Genomic DNA, 18,237 nt, shown 5'->3' on the forward strand with positions numbered 1-18,237 from the left:
AGACAAGTAAATTAAAGGGGAGAGCAATATAACCCAGAATATTAAAACAATTTGTAATCACACAAACCTTAAGGAATCATAGTGAATAGTAAATGGAGTGGGGGAGGCCTCACCTTAAGGCTCACAAGGGATAAAATGAATCTTTGAAACTACATACTTATTAATTTGGGTCCTTCATGGTAAAATTCTAAAGCATATTATTGGAGGTGTAAGAGAGTATCTTAAAGTGTACTCCATGAACCAAGAACATGGCAGGATGTTAAAACAGACTAAAACACCAACTACCACCCAGATTTCCATATACAAATAAGCTTGGGAAATGTTGGGTTAACTGAACTTAAACAAGACTTATTACCACTGCAAGAGTCCTCACTTTATAATATGCAGACTTCCTGAGAAGGGCATGTAGTATGTGGTGTCTCTCAAACTTATCCAATCATGTAAATTTTTCCTTTTTTTCCCTTTTAGCATCTCATGGAATTAGCATCATGAAGGATATAATTTGGAAAATGGTGATCCGATGACATGCTACAAAGATTTATACTTAGGTCTCTTGTGCACAACACTTTTACTAGTAATTTAAATGAGGACAAGAGGGACTTTTTATCATCTGCAGCCAACACAAAGATGGTTAATATGATGGATATCTGACTCAAGTTTTAAAAATATTATGACAGGTTGAAATATTGGGGAGAACCTAACAAGATATTATTGGTTTCTAAGATTATCTTACAGGATAAGAGACACCTGCCATAACAGCAATTTCTATGAACAAAAGCTAGTGGGTTTACTTGACTATAAACTCAATATAAGCCAATAGTGTGTGACTCATACAAATAAAAACAACACAGCAAAACTGTTAAACCAGGATGTTTTCACAGATGAAAAAGCAGGTAGACAGGCATTCTTAACTGCTCTTCATACTAGTCACATGTTTGGAAGGTGAAATTAGAGATTAGAATGTGCTCAGTGCAGGACCACAAGAAAGTGAAGGAGTCTGGAACACAGTCACAATAGCAACACAATAGAAACACAAAACTGGAAATGTTTGGTTTAGATAGAAGAATATTTGCATTAAGTTCCATATAAGGAAAAACAGTCTTTGATCATTCACAATTCAAGGAAAACAAAGTAAAATGCTGACTTACGAGATGGTGAGTTCTTTATTGCTGAAGATCTTCAAGTTAGGCTGAGTAATTATCTTTCCAGGATCTTGTAGGAAGAATTCCTACACTTATTTCTACTCTTCTAGTCTAAATGATTTCTAGGAGTCTATTATATTATGCATTTCAATATTGTTTTTCTGTTCACTGAAATCTTACAATATTTTCATATACAGTACTGTAAAATGGTAGACCTGGAACAAACCTTACAGGTAATCTTTGTAGGGCTCCACTTTTTAGAGGTGAGAAACCCTTTCCTGTCGTGGCTTGCATGGAGTCAGCTCGCAGGTCTGGGAGGTTCACATCTTGGCAGATGTACCCTATGGCTCCATGAATGTCACCATGCCACAAAATGAATATATATTGAGTTACACTGGAAGCACTATGGCTATAGTTTGGATTGCCATGAGAAAAAAAGAAAGAAGGTCAAAAGGCTCATGGGCCTTCAAAGAAGGCAAAAAAGATGACTGGTCTGAAAGCGCAGCTCGGTGCCATGCTGAGAAAATACAGATGAAAAAGACTATCAAGATGCATGAAAAGAGAAACACCAAACAAAAGAATGATGAAAAGACTCCACAAGGAGCAGTACCTCAGTATCTACTGGACAGGGAGGGACAGTCCCGAGCTAAAGTACTTTCCAAAATGATTAAAAAAGACAAAAAGAGAAAGCAGGGAAATGGGAAGCTCCTTTACCCCACAGGCCCAAGGAGAAACAGAACTATTAAAAGTTATTCAAACCGGAAAGAGGAAAAAGCAAGCATGGAAGAGGATGGTCACTAAAGTCTGCTTTCTTGGAGACAGCGTTACTTGAAAACCACCTAAATATGAGAGATTCATTAGGCCAATGGGCTTATGTTTCAAAAAGGCCCATCTAACACATCTTGAATTGAAACCAACTTTTTTACCTGCCAATTCTTGGCATAAAAAAGAATCCTTCATCCCTACTATATATAACTTTGGGTGTTATTACCAAATGTACCAAAGGTACTGTAATTGAGGTGAACATATGTGAGTTGGGCCTTGTGACACAAGGAGGCAAAGTTATTTGGGGCATATGTGCCCAGGTTACCAACAATCCTGAAAATGATGGCAGCATAAATGGGGTATTGCTTGTTTAACAGCAGTTTCAGACAAGTAATCCCTTATAATTACTGAAGACTACACACCAATCAGGAAGACCACCATTACTGTGATGGTTCTGAATACTACCAAACAGCCTTACATATCTTCAGTCATCAAGAAAAGTATTTATTTATCATGAAAACATTAAAATCGACATTCATTGAAATAGAGATGAGAAACCTAGGCTCAGAAAAGTTTCTTTCTTTGAACTGCCAGATATTTCCTGGGTACGAGACCCTGAAATATGTACTATAGAGAACACCAACACGAACAAGAATGGCTTGCTTGCCATCAATTTATAATTTAGTGTAGAAGACTGGTGAAAAATCAACATAAAATGCAGAGACTCGAAACATGTATAGTGAGGAATGAGCATTCATTCTGATTGGCAAATCAAGAAATGTGGAGATTGAAAAGGTGTTCTAGCTGAGAAAACATCAGCAAACTCAGAGAAAGAAAAGTGTTTGGGAAGTGCCTTCTGTGGAGTTGGAAGCAGTCTCATATACAATCAACCCAAGGGAGAAGAAAATGTAGTCCTTGGGAATGGACTCAAGCCCATTTGAGTCAGGGATACCGAGTTCTGGGTTCTAGCTATCTTGGATGTGATCTCAAAGGTAGATAAGTTTCGGGTGGGTATATCCTTTTAGGCCCACAAACCAATTGCCCCATGGGAAAGGGCACAACATAAGGCCAGAGTGAGATCTTCTAGAGTTCAGGGCCAAGGGCAGGAGCCCTTCTTGGCTTACGGTAGGAATTTTGATTTCATCCTATGGCTTGAGAGCTATTTGAGTTTTCTGCAGAGAGAAGTAGCATCATTTGCCTAAGGTCATGCTGCTCAACTTAGAATGCATATTTTCACATCCGTGGTCAATATGTCCTCCATTACTTCACACTGTACCTATTATTATGTATTAGGATCTGTGTCCAACATCGATTGAACTCTCAGTTAACTTTTATGGGTACATATTATAAAGAATATCTTTTAAATATAGATCTAAAATAATAAATATAAATATTTCCAAGAGGAATCGATTAATGCGCATCCACATTAAAGACTTATTTTAGTTAAGGGGGTAAGAAATATGAAGACTAAAGTACCAGAAGTCATTAAATCAGTCTGAAAATGATGTACCAGGTACTATTGTTGGCCCTGAGGTTATATCCATGAATAAAACATGTAAATTTTCAACCCTCATATAAAACTTAATTTCTTGCGATTGTAAGATCAGAAGATGTTTAACTTTCTCTGATATATGGCCCTCTCTGTAACATGGTAGCTGCTCATTCAAGGTCAGAAAAATAAGGTCTCTCCTGCTTCCAGTTTCTAACTTCTATCTCTGACCTCTAAATTCAAATTTACAGTGCTTATGTGACTAGGTCAGGCCCATCCAGATCATCTCTGTTTTTATTAATCTCAATTCAGGAAACCTTAAGTACATCTGTAAAATTTTTAGTAACTAATAGCAAAATATGCAGTATTTAAATCTGTCATTAAACTTAATAATCTAAATTACATCTTCAGAAATACCTTTTGCTATATAATGTAACACAATCAAAGGAATGCTATCTCATTATATTCATAGATTCATCCACACTAAAGGAAAAGAAATTACATAACAGTGAGGCACTGGGGGTCATCTTAGAATACTGTCTACCTGAGCACTTATTATATGTATACTGCACTAGGGGCTAAAACTAAGTAAATGAGTAAGAAGTCACTGTCTTCAAAGATATAAACATCTAGAAAAGACATTTTGATTAATGAGGGTAATAATAAAACAATGTGATAATTCAATAAGATAAGTAGTCAAACCTGAAGATTTGGCACAGAAGGAAAGATCAATCATCTAAAAGGGTCATATGGAATTGTGAAAATGATGCAAGACCCTGTGTATTAAAGGTGTTTTCAAACTCTTCTGAATATGTAACCTTTATCTTGAGACTTTCATGGAAGGAGTTACAGTGGAGACATATTTTTCCTTACTGATATTAGTTTGTTTCTATTTAACACTATGAATGTCATTTCCCCACATCTACAAAGGAGCACCTTGCTAGGTGCGGCTACTTACTCCATGGATTAATCAACTTTTCAGTTAAGTCTATAAAGTGAAATTGATGAGTCTATGGAGAGATCTTTCAGCATTCATAAATGGAGTAAAAAAAAGTCCCAGTTTCTATTAACAATAAAAGGAACTACTAGTTTTAAACTTTCTTGCATTTGCAGGTTGGAAATATAGGTTAAGTCATACCACTAGTAAATCTGTAGCAAGATCCCACAGGGCAATAAAAAATAATGAACACATTCATTTTTTGGCTTATATACAGGGAAAGTACATGGATGCCTGGGCTCCAAAGGAACAACTTTGTACAGTTCTGTTTGTAGTTACACATGGTCTGTATAAACAGATGAAGGGTCCTTGGCTTCCTTCTGAACCAGGAAGGGTAGTGAGATTCTAGCAGCCAAAAGCAAAACACTAATTGTTGGCTACAAACAAGTTTGATCAATGGTCTGGGAGTTTCAACTGGCCATTCTATTTTCTTAGCAAACAATTCATCTTGTGCCAGCCACTGCTGTGCACCCTGTTTGATATTGGGGACTGGCTATTCATCATCCCTTGGTTTTCTCATCAAGCACAAGAGTGCCAACAGACTGCTTATTGCCTCAAGGTAGCAGGTGGCAATGTTGGCTGTTAAACAGTCAGCAAAATGTCAATCTCACTCTCTGCTTTGTTCCTGAAAAACATAGAACTAAATGGAAGCCCATTTCCCCTACCTCCTAAGTTTTTCCAACTGTCAGACAGTTTGAAAACAAAAAACAAAAAACTCAACAACATAGAAGTTTTTTATAGCTCAGGACTTAATATTTCTTTTAAGAATAAAATAATTATTCATAGAGTCTATCTGACATATTGGAAAAATGTTTTTCCTATAAAATGAAATATAGGAATTGTTTTTGTTATAAGATTTTGAGTGGCTGATCATTTCTTTAAGTGATCTATCATGTCATCCACAGGGTTCCTTAACCCTAACATGCTGGCATTTGGGGCCATATATCATTCCAAACTAAAATGAAACACAAAGGGAACACTGTCAATTATCTGCCTAGATCACCTTAGAATCGTCTTTTGGTTTCTTTCTGTATATCCATTCCCCAGCTCCTCTGAAATGTGCTCCAAATGGCTTACTCCAGTACCATGCTTCAGGGGCTTGTTCTTGAGTGACTGAAGCTGCTCTGCCCACAGGTGCAGAGAGAGAGGGGAGTGCCTGGGAGTTATCAGCTACTAGGACAGCTCATAAATTAGGGGATCAGCTCTGGGATGTAATTTTTGCTTTAATCTACCCTGGAGAAAGGCTGATATTGGGACTAGGCTTGGCTCCTCCTTTGTACACCCTCATCAACTTGGGGAAGAACTTCCTTAATAAATTAACGACACAATCAGAAAAGTATTTTGAAGAGACCCTTCTGGCTGTGATACGGGGAACACAGGGTTGGTTGAGACTATAAAAAAATAGGACTGGGCCCCTAAATATTGAGGATATTATAATTCTCTGGAGTAGAAACATCTTGAGGGTATGTAGTCCAACCTTCATTCAAATCAGAAATCTCTGCTAAAGAATCCATTACAGATCAGCTTCAGCCTGAAGATCTGGAAGCTCACTCTCTTAATAAGACAGTCATCTTTTTCATATAATTGTAATTGTTAGAAACTTCTTCCTATAATGAGCCCAAATGGGCCTGTCATGAGTTTTGTCCATTATTTCCAGTCTGTTCTCTGGAATCTTGCAGATAGGGCACCCGGGAGGCTCAGTAGGTTAAGCGACTGTCTTCAGCTCAGGCATGATTCCTGGGATCCTGGGATTGAGTCCCAGATAGGGCTCCCTGCTCAGCAGGGAGCTTGCTTCTCCCTCTCCCTCAGCTTCTCCTCCTGCTTGTTCTCTCTCTCTCTCTCTCTGAAATAAATAAATAAAATATTAAAAAAAAAAAGAAAAGAGTAGAATCTTGGAGATAAAAATTATTCTTTGTCCACATGTGGTTAATTTTATGTGTCAACTTGACTAGGCCACAAAACCCAGACATCTGACCAAACATTATTCTGGTTGTCTCTATAAGGCTGTTTCTAGATAGGATTAATATTTGACTCAGAAGACTGGGTAGAGTAGATTAATCTCCCTAATATGGGTAGACCTAATCCTGATCAATTGAATACCTGAATAGTACAAAAAGGCTGAGTAAGAAGGTACTCTATTTTTCTGACTACTTGAGGTGGGATTTTGGTCTTCTTTTGCCTTCAAACACAAAATGAAAACTCAGTTCTTCTTGGGTCTTGTACCAGTACTGTATACCACTATATCTGGGTCTTCCACTTGCTGTCTGCAGATCTTGGAACTTCTCAACCTCTGTAATTACATGAACCAATCTTAATAATAAATGCTGCCATAAATATATATTCTATTGGTTCTGTTTCTCTGCAGTAATTAACACAACATGAAAACTTTCAGAGATTTCCCTATGGAGTCTGATGTAAGAGTAACTGATATCCCAAATATATCACATGCCCTCTGGTTTGTCATATATTGATGCCATTGACTATACTACTTTGAATTAAGGAATTGTACCTCCATGAAAACTTTGCTTAAGTGCACATTTACATAAGAATTACATGAGAAGATAATATACTAATTCAAGAATAATTTTTATTTTACCTTCAGAGCTTTGACTAGATGGGATACAAGAAGGTATAGTTTAATGTGAGACGTGGAAGGCCCAATAAGAGGATTAATGCAGGAAGTGAGATTCCAGTAAGGTTCTGTAATTCAAGGTTCTAGAAATCCTGAGGGTGGCATGAGGTGTTTGAGAAGGGTATAAGAAGGCAGACAAAAGACTTCTGGTCATTAATTTTTTCTCAGACTGGCCCAGCATAAAAAAAAAAAATTACCACTGATAATTTTAACAGATGTCTAGTTTACACATACTTTTAGAAGAAATTAGTACATTTAATAATTTTTGTGTACATTTTTCAGACACGAAAAATTTCCTTTGGTCACTTTTTATGTGGCAAATCCAGCTATTAGGGACAGAATCAATGGAGTACTCTCCTTGGTTATAAGACAATTGCTAAGACATACATTAATATCTGACTTGGTTGGAAACTTATGGATAAAATTCTACAAAAGACAAGGAAATAAAACCTAATGGCCCTAAATTATAATCATCCATGTAGTCCAAGATTTTAAGACCCTGGGGTAGAAAGATTCCACATGTCTTACACATGTGAAGAATTTTTGTGTGTTAGCAAGAATGGTTATTTCTTGGGAAAAATCAATTTTCATGAGAAAATTACTTTCATCTATTTTTAATCTTGGCCATTTCTCTTTATATATACTCGATAACTGATGAGTTAATAAAAAGGATTTTAAAAATTATAACAGGCACTGAACCATTTGAAGATCTAGACATCTTAACTGTATTCATTTATTTCACTTACACCACTGTACATTTGATAGTAATTTTCCTTTGGCTATACACCAGTGTCATTTCTAACTTTAGTCAACTTTATTTATACACATATTCTTTGAAGGGCATGCCTATCATTTCTAATTTGCAGCCCAAAATTATTTTTAATAATCTTCTATTACACTAAATTATTGGTATTTATTTAAATCTCACCCTAAATTTCATCACCTTTTAAAAGAGAGAACACTGTCTGAAGCTCTAAAGAGCTGGTTCAAGTCCAGGAATTATACTATGGCTAGGTGACCTTGAAGAAAGTCATAACATCTTTTCAGGCCTGCTGCTTTTCCTTATATGTCAAAAGAGGCTATAAAGAATTATATTTCTTTTTTTTTTAAGATTATAACTTCTGTCTGAAACCACTCTCAACTACGATATTCTATAATTAAAGCAGACTCTTTCAATACTAGTTATATCTATGCTTTTGTTTTAGCAGTATTTATTTTTTTAAAAATTCAAGTGAATAAAAACAATGAATACAATTTCAAATACTTACAGAAATGCCTACGAATAAGTTAGGGCATCTCTAGCACACTAACTTTATAAACACGAGCTTAATCACTTAATAAAGTGATGGGAAATGTCAGAAGATGTAGGATAGCATTAGGGAGGAATGACATCTTCCCTTTATCATGCAATGTTCTATCTCTAAAATTCAGTAGGTTCACTGAGTATACTTCACCTTTCTGTGATTTTAGGAGAAAGCAGAAATTCTCCCATCACTCTGGATTCCCTACTGGAACTCGGCTTACATCCCAATTTGTGTAGGAAATTATCTTTTCACCAAATTATGAGTTAAAGTGTGTGGTTTCAACTGATAGGGAAGATAAACGCCAGACTCCTGGTATACCCAGAGTATGCAGGACTTGTAGCAAAGCACCAAACACTCTCAAGGGAAAGCTCCTGGAAAGCATGTGGTGTTTTCTCTTTTTTTTACAGAGATCAGATCCTATGGAAAATGTAGACAGGCTTGCATTTCCAATGGACACATGTAAAAGGATGGTGACAGACAATATAAACTGAGAGAAAATGGTATTTTAGCTTGGATTACTCACACTGAATCAGCCTCTTCTTTTTTTGTTTTTGTTTTTTGGTTTTTGTACTTAACATCCTGAGAAGAAATAACTATTAATTACTTATTGAATAATCATGAAGAATGATTTGTGAGTTCATGAGGATACAAAGTCAGATATTAACAAACATCACTCTTAAATGGATGATCTAATTGAAGAGATAAACATAAAAATAAATACAGTACAAATATGCTAATTAAAGCATGTATTAAGTGCAGTGATAATACAGAATCAGTAAAAATTTCACTGAAGTAGCAATGCTTGATCTAGTTTTGAAGAGATGAGGAGTACGTTTCCAGGTGAGTTTGGGGTATTGAGAATATGAAGCAGAATTAGGACTCTGCCAAGTCCTGAGTAGTAGAAACAGCACATACAAAGGCACATGGGGCTAGAAACACCATGGTCTTTTGGGCAACTGCACAAAGTAATTTGGTATGTGTGAAGCTTAAGGATGAGTAGAAGCTGCCAAGATAAGTTGGAGAAGTAGTTTATAGGTAAGTATTTCAAGCCAATTTCTAATACATAGACATATATTATGTTACCGTTACTGGACAAAAACAGACACTAAATATCAAAGACATTTTTATACTCCTAAATTGTTGCTGACAGTTTTACCAATTTTATGGTGAAGTTGTATTTTTAAGTACTTAACTTATGCAAATTTACCATACAAGCACCATCATACAGGCTCTAAAAGAAGACAAAACAAGACAAACAAATGCAACCAAAATCCAAATTCATCGATTCCATCCATTTGTCCACTTAATAATAATGTTATAATCTGAGCATGATATGGGAGTCTGAACTCTACTGTTTCCTCTATTGATCTCAGTTCCAGAGCACCTCTCACAGTGTAACTCTCTTCACTAGGTTAAGACTATGGAAAAATGTATATTTTTACTAGATTTAGTATGCATCCTTATTAGATACAGACTGTGTAAAAAATGTGTATTTTTAAAAACAGTGTTTTACGCAACCTAAATACAAGTCAACTGCTTTACATGGTGCTCCGCCCAAATATAAGTGACCTATTCCAATGCTGAAAAAAAAAAGCTGCACTGGACTACTTGAGAGATGCTATTCTGATCTCCAATGTGTACCTTCCTAAAAGACCAGGATTAGTTTTGACTCTATACAAATCTCATCCTCTGCATCCTCCACTTTGTATCCTAACTCTGGTGGAAAATGTAAGTTCATGGTACACTGTAAGTTCTTTTTTAATTCTAATAACCAAAATTAAAACATCAAGAAAAAAGACAAAAGAGTAAATAATGCAATAATTCTACCACTATGAACCGTTATTTAATATTGATATTATTAATATTAATGTTATTTAATGTTTGTAATCCTTGTGATATCCCCTATCTAAAAAGCAGCACCAGCACCTCCATCATCAAAGTAATGTTTTCTAGAGGAAAATAATAGAATAATATAGCAAAACTTGGATGAGGTAGAGTTTGCTCTGTAATGTCTCAAGTTCTTTGACCTTGGTGAGTAGAGTCTTTCATGCCATCCTGATTGTGACCTATCTTATTCTTTCATTCTGAATGTGTCCAGTTTTTTTTATTGTTTTAAAAGATTTTATTTATTTATTTGACAGAAAGAGAGAGAGAGAGAGAGATCACAAGTAGGCAGAAAGGCAGGCGGGGTGGGGGTGGGGGATGCAGGTCCCCTGCTAAGCAGAGTCTGATGGGGGAACTAGATCCCAGGACCTTGGGATCATGACCTGAGCTGAAGGCAGAGGCTTAACCCACTGAGGCACCCAGGCACCCTGTGTCCAATCTTTTAAGGGAAAACTTTGTCGTTTATCCAGACCCATGACATTCTGCTGGTGGAAGGAGGAATCTCCAACTTTTTGTTTTAAAGACAACAGGGTTTTTTTGATAAATATTTGTAAAACTTTGACAGTGATACATTCTTGCAGAGAAGCCTATCATAGCTGGGAAAATGAATTGAATATCAAGCATACTATTATTTTTCTCCACCCAGATAAACACTTAAAGGACAACATGGCTCTGCTTCTCTTTAGTCACTGATGAGGAAGGCAGAGTCTGGGTGTAGGGAGATGGTGATGGGGAAAGTCTGACTAATGGCACTTGCTTAGGAAATTTGTTGGGATATGTAAAAAGATCAGATCTAAATTGAAAGTCATAAGCCACACCCAGGCCAAGAATTCAAGCTTCTCTAAAACAGGAATGTTGGCAGTTGCCTAATTGTGGCTTATTTGGGCTATAGATTTTCACACTATGTGTGCAATGCTACTGATGTGGGAAAGAATAATATATACTGATATTTGAATCTACTATCTACTGAACACTGCGTAGTGATGTATATTAAATGGAATATATTCCATAACCACAAAGCATTATTATTTCATCTTATGAATGTCTAAACCAAGCATAACTTTTTAATAAGAAATAAAATATGGGACTTTGCTTTTCCAAAGCAAATAGAACACCCCATGATTTAGAGCAGAGGAATAAATTAGGAGATGTGTGAAAAATTAAGAGTTCCCACAATATATAAATAAATGAAATACCATCTAGAAAATCCTTAAGATGTGGTATTTTCTTCCATGACCAGTCCTTTCTTATATTTAGGCTGCTAATAAAATACTCAGAAATTACTGACCCAAGTGTTAATATTACATCCTGGATCTGAAAAATGAGAGAAGGGTCTTAAAAGCAAATGAAAAAAGGTCAGAGGAGACCACAAAGGGGAGACCGAACTTAGTTCAAATTTGAAGAAGGAGTAGAACTTAAACTTAGAGGTGAAATCTTTAGGCATGGTAACCAACATGATCAAGGGCATGGCAGTAGGGCTCTTGATGAATCATTTTGGAGCCAACAGGCAGACTGATCTGGCTTGAAGAGTGTAGTTATGTTGAAGATAAGAGGCAAAATTAGATTTGGGACAGAGTGTGGAAGGAAAAAAATGACAGGTTCAAGAAATTAATGTAAAAATAAAATAAATTTTAAACTATCACAGAGATTTTACAGAGTATTTTAGATTTTATAGCATTTTTTTAAAGTCAAAGTTAAAAAAAATAAAAAGCAAAAGTTACAAATCATGAAAGTAATACATTGGGCTAAATCAAAGTTTAAACTTCTATATAATAAAATTTAAAAGATAAGAAATGGTATGCCTTTTTGGAAGACGATTTGCAATTTCTAACAAAACTAACACATTCTCACCTAATTACCCAAATTAATTGAAAACTTATGTTCACACAAAAGCCTGCACATGTACGTTTTGTTCATAATTGCAAATAAGTTCTTATTTATAATTGCCAAAACTTGAAAGAAATCATGATTTCCTTCAATAGATCAATGGATAAATAAACTGGTGCATCTACACAATGGAATATAATTCAGCAATAAAGGAAATGAGCTATCAAATCATAAAAAGACATAGAGGGGCTAAAATGTATATTGCTAACTGAAAGAAGCCAATCTGAAAAGGGTACAAATTGTGTGATTTCAACTATATGACATTCTAGAAAAAGTAAAACTATGGAGATCCTAACAAGATCAGTGGTCGCCAGGGATTCATGGGTAGTAGACTGGGAAGAAGTGGTAGTGCACAGGCAATTTTTAGGGTAGTGAAACTATTCATGCATGAAACACTTTGCCAAAAGACTTTCCTCACCCATCCCCATAAAATAGAGATACACAGAGCAAAACCCAGCTAAGTATCTTCAGTAAATATTTTTTGCATGGCCAAAAGTCATACTAAATGATCTGAGTAATTTTGCTTAATGAGGAGAGAAAAATAAACAACCCAGGGACAAATATTAGCTGTCATCATACCATGAATCACTGAATAATCCCTTAAAACGACTTAAAGTTATATATACGATATAGCGGCACCTGGATGGCTCACTCGGTTAAGTGGCTGCCTTTGGCTCAGGTCATGATCCCAGGGTTCCTGGATCAAGCCCTGCATTAGGCTTCCCCTTGAGTGGGGAGCCTGCTTCTCCTCTGCCTGCTGCTTTGCTTACTTGTGCTATCTGTCAAATAAATAACAAAATCGTTTAAAAAATTAAAATTATATATGATATAAAATGTATACATTAAAATTAAAATGTATTAAAATTATTATAGTATATATGTTATTTAATATAGAATAAATGCACATTATACTAACACATTTATAATGTTGAAAAATCTTTAAAAAAAACCTATAAGAACTCCAGGAAATACATTTATATGTTAATATCAATTGTCTGTTGTTGGTTAGATTTTAGAATTTTATTTTCTTATTCCTATATTTTCCACATATTCTACAGTAAGTATTCTTTTAAAAAGTAGGAACAGTGCTTCAAAATATGTATAAATGGGCATAATTATCTATTTTGTATTCCTCAATTACTATTTTTTTAAGATCTTATTTATTTATTTGAGAGAGAGAGAGAGAATGAGAAAGAGAGTAAAAGTGGGGCGAGGGGCAGAGGGGCAGAGGGAGAAGCAGATAGCTGCTGAGCAGTCAGATGCAGATGGGGGGATGTTGATTCCAGGACTCCGGGATCATGACCTGAGCCTAAGGCAAATGCTTAACCAACTGAGCCACCCAGCCACCCCACTTTTTTTTTTTTTAAGATCTTATTTATTTGAGAGAGAGACAGAGAGAAGTGAGAAAGATCTCAAATACTATTTTAAAAATAAAGCCACAAACTTTCTTCCAACTATAATGAAATAACAAAAACTGAAATTAATCTCCTGCTGTAAACAATTGGCAAAATATATGAAAAAACTACTTTCCAATATGATAAAACAGAAAATGCAGGACTGGGATGCCTAAGAGAACATGAAAAAACAAAGGTGAGCTTTATTATTTTTTTAAATTTTATTATTATTATTATTATTATTAACATATAATGTATTATTTGCTTCAGGGGTACAGGTCTGTGAATCATCAGTCTTACACAATTCACAGCACTCAAAGGTGAACTTTACATTCATACTGGCTTCCTGCTTGGGGCCAATAACGAAACATAATACAGGGTGGGGAAATGCAGACAAAGTACAGTTGGTGACACTGAGCTTAAGAGATGGGAATTAAACCTGGGAAGGCTGAGGCAGCTAGAAATTTTGGAACAAAATTTCTGAAAGTAGGGAGTTATGATTAAAAAAAGGTCTGCATTGGTGTCCCAAACTGGTCTTCATAGATACTATGTCTGACATACATAGACATAGGTCTCCTTGTAGCATAGACAAATATATTCTACTAGATTGACTTTCCTGCAAATAATAACCATGAACTCTGGACAAAATGCCAAAGAAATTACATGAAAGAATTGGATAGCACAAAACATCAGGTAAATTCTGGAATTAGAAGGTAAATATTTTAGCTTGAGATCAAGTTGCACTTAGCACCATGTAAACAGCTAAAACTCAGTAGAAAACACTATGTCTTTCAGGCCTGGAAATTCGAGTACAATCGCTGGAAAGTGAGGGAGTATCCAGAAAAAGAGCACACTAAGGAGGGAGTGCCACCGTTTCTGCATATGCACTCTGCCTAAATCTCTTGGTACCCATGAGCTATGAATGCATGGAGCCGACTTTAAGCCACTCAGCTAAGAATTTAAAACAAAACAAAACAAAACAAAAAACAAACAAAAAAAAATCCCTAAAGGTTGAGCAGTTATCCGAAAGGCAAAATTTGCGGTCTGAGTCCAACCATGATAAATGCTTTAAAAAACAAACAAAATAAACAGTTTTGAGAGAGTGACAGAAATCTTAATAAATGACCAGAAGACTTTTTTTTTCTAATTACCTTCTTTATTTTATTTTTTTAATTACCTTCTTTAAAAGATATCTAATTATCATCTTTAAGAGATAATTAACTCTTTAAAGAAAAAATAATGTATTAAACCAAATGGAATAGTTAACAAGCCAATAGTGGAAATAAAATGATATATTCAATTTCAAATATTTAATTAATCTGTAAAAAGTAAGAAAAGAGAAAAATAAATAACATGTGAAATAATTAGAAAATAAATTCAACATGGTAGATTTAAACCCAAATGTGCCAAAATTACATTAAATGCAAATAGCCTAAATACCAATTAAAAGGCAAAGATTATCAAAGTCTTGATTTTAAAAAAAGATATACATTAAATATTAAAAATATAGATTAATAGTAAAGGGATGAAAAATACAACATGAAAGCATCAATCAAAAGCAACCTGGAGTAGCATGTAAATATCAGACAAAGTAGATTTCAGAATAAGGAATATTATTAGGGGTAATGAAGTATGTTTCCGAATGATAAAGGAGTCCACTCATTAAAAAAACAAACACAAATAACAATCTTAAATGTTTATGCACCTAATAACAAAGTTTCAAATTACACAAAGGAAAAACTGAAAGAAAAAAAAGGAAAAGTAGACAAAATCTAATTATAGTTGGAGGTTTCAACATCTTTTTCTTGATAAAAGTAAGTGGAAATCAGCAAAAAATACTAATGACTTGAACAACATTATCAAACTGACATTTATAGAACATACCATCCAATCACTGAATAATATACACTCTTCAATTTCATACTAAAGATTGCTTAAAATAGACTATATAATGGCCCATAAGATAAGTCTTAATAAATCGGAGAGGATTGAAATATATGTAATAAACTCTCTGACTAAAATGGAATTGAATTAGGAAATAATAACAGAAAACTAAGAGGGAAATCTTCAAGTATTTGTAAATTAAAAATTACTGTTCTAAATATCCCATATATTAAAGAAGAAATCACAAAGAAAATTAGAAAATACTTTGAACTAGGAATCAAAATATAATGTCAAAATCAGTGAGTACAATTAGCTTTTTATGGTGAATTTGTTGTTTTATTTGCTTATATTATAAAATAAAAGGTATAAAACCAATAATCAATAATAAGCCTTAGGAGTTTATAAGACATTTCTTCAAGTGTAAATTAAAATCAGAGTAAGAAGACAGAAATAATAGAGACAAAAGCAAGAAGGAATGGATTAGAAAGCTTTTAAAAAACAAAATGTAAACCTGAGTTTTTGAGAAAATTCACATTCTAGTTTCAAGAAAAACAGAAAAGATACAAATTATCAATATTATAACTGTAAGAAAAGACATCATTACAGATAGTACATATATTAGTAGAATAATAAAAAAATTATAGACAATTACTGCCAAAAAATTCAATTACTTGGGTGAAATAGAATCTTTCTTCATAGATAAAAATTAACAAAACCTAAAAAAAATATAAAAAATTAACAAAACCAAAACAAATAAAAGAAATTGAATTTGTAACTCAAAATCTTCCCATGAAAAAACTGGTAGAAAGATTGTTATACTGATGAATTCTACCAATTATTTAAGGTAGAAGTAAAACCAATTTCACACATATTCTTCCAGAAAATAGAGGAGAAAGAAAAGTTTATGAATCCATTATTCAAAGACATAAGATATCTCCTCAGGCAAGGGAAACAAAAGCAAAAATAAACTACTGGAACTACACCAAATTAAAAAGGTTTGCCCAGCAAAGGAAACCTTCAAAAAAACAAACCAGGAGAGACTGTGGACTCTGAAATACAGATGGTTTTGGAGGGGAGGGGGATGGAGGGTTTGGTGATCCTGGTGGTGGATATTATGAAGGGTACATATTGCATGGAGCACTGGGTGTGGTGCATAAACAATGAATTTTGGAACATTGAAAAGAAATAAAATAAAACAAAATTTTTTTAAAAAGGCAACCTACTGAAAGGGAGAAGATATTTGCAACTCATATGTCTGATAAGACATTAATATCCAAAATATAGGGGCACCTTGGTGGCTCAGTGGGTTAAGGCCTCTGCCTTTGGCTCGGGTCATGATCCCAGGGTCCTGGGATCGAGCCCTGCGTCGGGCTCTCTGCTCGGTAGGGAGCCTGTTTCCCCCTCTCTCTCTGCCTACTTGTAATCTCTCTTGCTCTCTGTCTGTCAAATAAATAAAAAATATCTTTAAAAATTAAAAAAATATATATCCAAAATATATAAAGAACTCATAGAACTCAATACCAAAAAAAAACAAATAATACACCTAAAATACAGGCAGAGGATCTAATAAACATTTTCCCAAAGAAGACATACAGATGGTCAACAGACATATGAAAAGATATTCAATATCACTAATCATCAGGGAAATGCAAATCAAAACCACAAGAAGATATATCGCCTCTCACCCTTCAGAAGGCTAGTATCAAAAAGACAAGAAATAACAAGGGTTAATGAAGATGTAGAGAAAAAAGGAGCCCTTGTGCATCATTGATGGGAATGCTAATTGGTATAGTCACTATGGTAAACACTATGGAAGCTCTTCAAAAAACAAAAATAGAAATACTATATGATCCAATAATTCTTCTACTGAGTATTTACCTAAAGAAAACAATAAGACAATTCAAAAAGATATATGCACCTCTATGTTTATTGTAGCATTATTTATTATAGCCAAGATATGGAAGCAACCTAAGTGTCCAATGATAGATGAATGGATAAAGAAAGATGAGATAGATATATTTAGTGAAATATTAGTCATAAAAATGAATAAGATCTTGCCATCTGTGACAACATAGATGGACCCAGTGGGTATTATGCTAAGTGAAGGAGGCAGGCAGAGAAAGACAACACTGTACCATTTTACCTACATGTGGAATCTAAAAATAAAACAAATGAGTTTTGTTTAAAAAAAAAAAAAAGCAGAAACAGACCTGTAAATACAAAGAACAAATGGGGGGGGGCAAAATAGCTGAAGCAGAGTGGGGTGGTACAGGTTTGTAGTTATTGAATGAGTAAGTCATGGGAATAAAAGGTAGAATATAGGGAATATAGTCCATGGTATCATAATAGAGTTCTACAGTGATAGATGGTAGCTACACTTGTGGTAGGGTAGCATAACATATAGAACTGTTGAATCACCATGTTGTATAACTGAAACTAATGTAACATTGTGTGTCATTTATACCTCAAATTTTAAAAAATAGAAAGAAAACAAAAGAACAATATCTTACATACATTCAAAAATTCATTTAACATATTAGAATATGATATGTAGTAATATAGCATAACTAAATAGAGCTTATTCCAAGAAAGCAATACTGATTTTATATTTGGAAATTAATCAGTATAACTCATCATATTAACAGAAAAAGAAGAAAACCATTAATCATTCCAATAGATACAGGAAAAACATTTGATAAAATTCAATACCCATACATGGTAACAGTTCAGTAAATAAAAAATAAAAAAATATCTCTTCTACTATTGATGATCAGAGTAAAGACTAGAGTTTTCCTATATCCATGGAATGTTACATTCTATGTCTAGATGTCCCCTCGATTTGATACTACTACTGATATC

The 18,237-nt window shown here is 34.4% G+C and overlaps 1 pseudogene; it reads left to right on the forward strand.

The window, feature by feature from the left end:
- Nucleotides 1-1,505: 1,505 nt before the first annotated feature.
- Nucleotides 1,506-2,281, forward strand: LOC122910399 (annotated as a pseudogene).
- Nucleotides 2,282-18,237: the final 15,956 nt, after the last annotated feature.

The sequence above is a fragment of the Neovison vison genome, chromosome 6 (genome assembly GCF_020171115.1).
Source record: "Neovison vison isolate M4711 chromosome 6, ASM_NN_V1, whole genome shotgun sequence".
In the NCBI taxonomy this organism is placed as follows: domain Eukaryota; kingdom Metazoa; phylum Chordata; class Mammalia; order Carnivora; family Mustelidae; genus Neogale; species Neogale vison.